The sequence below is a fragment of the Mastomys coucha genome, unplaced genomic scaffold, assembly GCF_008632895.1.
Source record: "Mastomys coucha isolate ucsf_1 unplaced genomic scaffold, UCSF_Mcou_1 pScaffold22, whole genome shotgun sequence".
NCBI lineage: Eukaryota > Metazoa > Chordata > Mammalia > Rodentia > Muridae > Mastomys > Mastomys coucha.
The window spans coordinates 158231874-158237567 of NW_022196905.1; the positions used below are offsets into that span (position 1 = coordinate 158231874).

The window sequence follows — 5694 nt, forward strand, 5'->3', positions numbered from 1 at the left end:
TTGCCTGCTGTGGTTCCTCCAGGACTGCTGAGTCCTGTCCTCTGTGTGGGTTGCCTGCTGTGGTTCCTGCAGGACTGCTGGGTCCTGTCCTCTGTGTGGGTTGCCTGCTGTGGTTCCTCAGCCTCTGCAGGAGCTGGGGATGTTAGCTCTGCTCCTCCACTGTTTGGCGTGATGTTTGTCAGGATGTGCTCAAGGCACACATCTGGCTGGAGCACTGGGTGAACATGGTGTTCTGTGGTGTGCCGGTTCTGAGATCTTAATCTGTTCCTGACCCGATGAAGACAAGCAACTGGAGTAGTTCACTCATAGGCTGTAAGGAATTTCCTAACCGAGTGGAATAGTCTAGTCTTATCTCACTCTGGGACAGTCTCAGAGAGTGAGATCTTGAGTTGGCATCCAGATAAAGCCAACTGTTTAGATGCCAGTAAGTCCTGGCACTGGCATTACGTAAAGGGCCCTGAGGAGGAGAGCTTCTTTGGAAAGTTCCATGTAGGGGATGAGGATAATTAGCGGCACCAGCGGGGCCTCCTAGCCCAGGAGTGAGACTCCCAGCTCTGATAATTGAGGCTTACAGCGAAATCCACACATGCGTATTTCCCTGCCTTTGTAAGCCGCAGTGTACAAGGTGGGGGAGACTGGGAACTGCCTTTCCCATTCTGGGCCAAACTAGATAAAGCCATTCCCTCCCCCTAGAGGAGGTCCTCCCGGGTTTCTGCCGAGCAGTGAGCAAGGGAACCAAGGTTCCAGATTTGGTCTAGTCACGTGCTGTCGGCGTTGTAGGACTTATGGTTCATGTTTTTTTTCCTTTGTGTGTATGAAATGTGAAGTGCTCTAAGGAATTATGTAGAATTACATCCAATGCAGTGTACTAGCTTCTGAGAAGCTGTGGGCTTTTAGTGTTGTTTACGGTAGAAAAGGATCCATCCCCCTGCCTCAGCTTGCCTGTAAGAATTTTTTTTAATTAGTTTATGTTGCCTATGACTGTTTTGACTGCATATATGTCTATGTACTACCTGGGTGCCTGGTGCCTAAGGAGGCCAGAAGAGGATGGTAGACCTGGAGCTGGAGTTACAGGCAGTTTTGAGCTGCCATGTGGGTGCTGGAAATCAAGCCCAGGTCCTTTGGAAGAACATCCAGTGCTTTTTAACCACTGAGCCGCCTCTCCAGCCGTAGCCAATAATTCTTTAAGTAGGTCAGTGTTTCCTGCTGGATCTGTTTCTGCCTATCTTGCCTTTTTTTTTTTTTTTTTTTTTTTTTTTTTTTTTTTTTTACCTTTTTTCTCTTTTTAAAGATTTATTTATTTATTATATGTAAGTACACTGTAGCTGTCTTCAGACACACCAGAAGAGAGCATCAGATCTCATTATGGGTGGTTGTGAGCCACCATGTGGTTGCTGGGATTTGAACTCATGACCTTCCGAAGAGCAGTCAGTGCTCTTCCTCGCTGAGCCATCTCACCAGCCCCCTGTTTCTGCCTATCTTAAAAAACATAAATACAGACTTATGTGCTAAGTGAACATGCTCAAACAGGGTCACCACAGCTGCCCTGATATGACCTGCTCAGACTAAGGCAGGTCCTAGAGTGAGGCAGAGACACGCAGATCTGTGAGGCTTCAATGTGAACACAGAGGATTAGCATTCACGGGCCTTACTTTCTGGAATGGAAAGACTCTACTGTGGCTGTTGTTAGGTAATACTAGTGATGAAATTACAGGCTGGACCCTGGGTGCGGTGGAGAAGGGTGTTCTATGCCGGGCTGGACACACGGCTTGCTCCCTGTTTCCCAAAGCATAACTGGAGAGGCCGCCCGTCCGCTTCCGTTTCCTGAGGTGAAGTCGAGGTCAGGCCCCTGTGCTTTAGTCCTTCTCAAGCTGCACCTTTCCAGCGCTCTGACACCCACTTCCACTTCCAGAACTCCCAGAGCCCTTCCTCGAGCTTCCCCACATCCCAAGGGACCCTCCCACCCTATGATAGAAGGCACCTACTTGACTTTGGGCCTCTTCCTAAAAGGTCCCGAGCATTGTGTGAATCTGACAACTTCTGGGTTACTTCTTCACACACGCGTGACCCCGGCATAACTACAAAACACAGCTCTCATTTCAAATTGATACAAGTAGTAGTTTGTTCCGGCCAGATACAGCCCAGGAAAACATATCGGGCAAACGGCTACTGTGCCTGATACCAGGGGTGTCCTGCTACCAGATGGCATCAGCTTTTGGGCTGGTGGAAGCCAACAGTCTGCCAAATAATACACTCTAACCTCCTGTAGACACATTTCCTTCTAACTAAAGCGTTTCTTCCTAGAGGGGAGGGCGTAGGGCTCCAGGAGGTAAGGAAACTTGCCAGGAGGAGGGAGGTCAGAGAGTTAGAAGATTCACAGAGCTGTGCCCCAATGCTATAAAAGCAGCAAACCGTCGCTCTGCAGAGGGGGATGCCTTCCGTGGAACTGCCTGCAACTTGTGCACGGGGCTGCAAGGATGCCTTTGTGAGTTATCGCCTGCGCTCAGGTGGAGGAGCCACCTATGCCCCTGTAAGTAACCCTGAAAACAGCGCTTCGCCCAAGTAGATGGACTCAAGTGAGATTGTCTGCCTGTGGTGGATTCGCCCAGGTAGATGGCCTCAGTGAGATTGTCTGTCTGCCTGTGGTGGATTCGCCCGGGTAGATGGACTCGGTGAGATTGTCTGCCTGTGGTGGATCCTGTCTCCCTGGGTGGGATGGGGGGGACTCACAAAGAGTCTAAGTCGGACAGAGGTTGGTAGTGAGCGGCTGTTAAGGGGACTAAAGATAGCACGAGATAATTTTGGCTGTCTGCCTGTGACCCTGTAATTCTCCACAATCATGAAGTTCTAGTCTTTCAATCTGTCTGCCGGATCACTGAGAAGGACGTCCCCTCTCACCAGAAGGTACACGTGTGATAGAGCGGGAGCTGGTTGCCTCGCTATGGGCTGCGCAGAGCTCATGGCAACGGGGCAGGGAAACACCTCACAGTCTGCAACTGCCTTGCCTCTAATCATGGCTGCCTGGGCTGCTTCTTGTCTCCGCTAGCTTGCTCTGTTGGTACCAGGGCACACAGGAGCCCGCTGGCTCTGGCGGGGTTGCTATGGAGCCTCTTGCTTTCTTTCATTTCCACTACTGTCCCGTCCAGCTGCTCAGTCCTTGTTCTGTGTTGCCAGAGGCTGGCTGAACAGAACTGAGGGTGCTGGGGGCACCCTGAGGCCCAAGAGGATGGAAGTTATTGTGACGCACCACACCCTCAGAGCCCCAGCCGCTCACTGGGCCACACAGCCAGAAGCGGGAGGCATTTAGTTGAAGCGATCCCCCAGAAGGTACGCTTTGGTTCCTCCAAGGACTCACTTTCTCCTCTTGGACCTCTTTGCTCTTCATCTCTCCGTCTAGCTTGAGTGAGCGGAGCAAGAATAGGCAGTTGTTGTAGAAGCCCTGAAAAACAAAAGGTCACTGTTCCCGCAGGAACAACGCGCCCTTCTCCCACGGCATTGTGCAGATCCACTGAAAGAGCCCCAGTGACAGCCAGCCTTATCTACACGGTCCTGAAGTCATCTCTTTCATACTTTCCCGCTGGCCTCCCATCTATCACAAGGAGCCTGGGTTGGGGCAGGGATAGAAATAGATCTCTAGGCCCAGAAATCACAAAGGCACGGCCTGCCAAGCTGCAGTCTGTGCCCGGAACCTGGAGAAGATCTAATTCCTTACCTTATCCAGTTAGAGCTTGGGCTGATGACACGCACAGACCCTGGCTATCGGAGCTCATCGCTCTGTGGAAGGCAGGACTGGGACACCTAAGCTGTGTGGCTTCATCCCTAAACTGCATGACCCCTTAGGAGACTATATGAGAAGCGTGTTCAGTTTGGGCAAGCTGAGTGTGTCTGCACTGTCCATTTCCCATGGTTCAGAGCTACTTCCCTTCCAGCGTCCACCCACTGTTGTCTCCACTCATGTGTCCACCAGCCTGGTCTGGGGGAAAGATGCTGAGTAGCTGGGTCAGTGGTTCTGAGTAGCTGGGTCTGTGAGTTCGATGGACAGAGAGGGCTTCAGGTACTGTGGCTGTCAGGAAGTTTATCTGACAGGTGACAGCCAGGGACACTTGGTCCTGCAGGCCAGGGATTCTTGGCCCTGTCGTAGAAGCTAGGAGATAGCCACGTCATGAACTGGTTGCTATCGTACTGCCAGACATCACCTACTGGGAGAAGTGCCAATCGTTATCTGGCCCCAGAGAATGATTTCTCTTTAACTCTAGCACATCAGCTTCATTTCCTGTGGACAGGAAGAGTCATGAGAATCATGTGTCAGCTCCAGTGTTAGCCGAGGGTGGCTCACCAAATTGATTCCGACAAAAATGGCGTCGCTCTGGGTGGTTCAGCTCACCATGTTCATGGCTTTGCCGAGATGCAGGACAAGATGGACTACACACAACTGCATCAGGAATCCCCAGTGAGTTTAGAAGTCCCCATCACTATCAGGAGGGCAAGCACTGCTTCCCACCCAAACCCACGCTTTTTTTTTTTCCTGGATAATCACATCCCTATGCTGTTCCTTTTTTTTTTTTTTTTTGACAGGGTTTCTCCGTATAGTCCTGGCTGGGTAGCCCTGGCTATCCTGGAACTCACTCTGTAGACCAGGCTGGCCTCGAACTCAGAAATCCGCCTGCCTCTGCCTCCCAAGTGCTGGGATTAAAGGTGTGAGCCACCACCGCCCGGCCCCTATGCTGTTCCTAAGAGCACCCGCCCACCTCAAAACACACTTAGTACAAACCCCTACCCGAGCTAGCTCCCACCTCTATGCAGAAGTCCCTGTTGGTTCCGTGTTCTATAAACTCACATGAGGGTCTCCAAGGGCCTCAGAGTAGCACCGAGTAAATATATCTTTGTGGGTCTGAGGCCTGTGCACCCAATACAAGCCAGGGCTGTCTAGGGGAATTCTGGAGGGAATGTGTCTACTTAGGGTAGAGGTATTTGATGACCATTCCCCGACACCTTTACTACAATCAGTCCTGTACAGTTCTGTGTGGTTCGTGGAAGCACAGTGAGCCAGCCATGGGAAACAAGCCAGTAAATAGCATCCCTCCCTGGTTAGTCTTGCCTCAGGTACTGCCAGCCATCAAATTCCTGCCCTAAGATTTCCCTCAGTGAAGGGTTGTGACCTGGGAGGTGTGAGCTGAAGTTAACCTTTTCTTCTCCAGGTTGCTTTCAGTCACTTATCATAGAAAGTAAACTACAGCATGGGAAACCTTGACCTGTAGATCATGTAAGAACAGTAACTGATTTCTGGTTATTGCGAGTGACCCGCTCTTAGACACTATCACAGCAACAGGAAATGGACGAAGGCAGCAATGGGGAGGGAGAGGGCACAAAATGTGTGTGTGTGTGTATATTGGTTTCTTTTCTTATAGCTAATAATAGGCTGACTAGGTGGGGCTTGAAAGGGGAGGGCTTGTTTGGCTCAGGGTTTGAAAGGTCACAATCTGTCATGGCAGGGACAGCATGGTGGTTGGTGGCTCCTTGGTGGGAGTGTGTAGTAGCTGCTTATTACATGGCACTGAGCAAGAAATAGAGCAGGAAAGGAGGTTTGGATAGATACCCAAGGCCCACCCTCCTAGTAGCTACCTTCCTCCAGCTAGACCCCACGCCCTAAAGACTCCAGCTAGACCCCACGCCCTAAAGACTCCAGCTAGACCC

The 5694-nt window shown here is 51.1% G+C and overlaps 1 protein-coding gene and 1 long non-coding RNA gene across 3 annotated transcripts in view; one reads left to right on the top strand and one right to left on the bottom strand.

Annotated features, from left to right (window-relative positions):
• Window positions 1–2097: 2097 nt before the first annotated feature.
• LOC116068966 overlaps window positions 2098–5694 on the bottom strand; it is a 7215-nt gene continuing 3618 nt past the window's right edge. Inside the window, exon 2 of the long non-coding RNA XR_004109777.1 lies at window positions 2098–3439. This is a non-coding gene — a long non-coding RNA (uncharacterized LOC116068966). The remainder of the gene's footprint in view (window positions 3440–5694) is intronic.
• The window catches only part of Arhgef10 (Rho guanine nucleotide exchange factor 10), a 95476-nt gene continuing 92149 nt past the window's right edge, over window positions 2368–5694 (top strand). Inside the window, exon 1 of one of the 2 annotated variants that reach the window (XM_031339187.1) lies at window positions 2368–2530. The gene's annotated coding sequence lies outside the window, so the exon portion shown is untranslated. The remainder of the gene's footprint in view (window positions 2531–5694) is intronic. The other variant, XM_031339186.1, reaches the window with a different exon arrangement.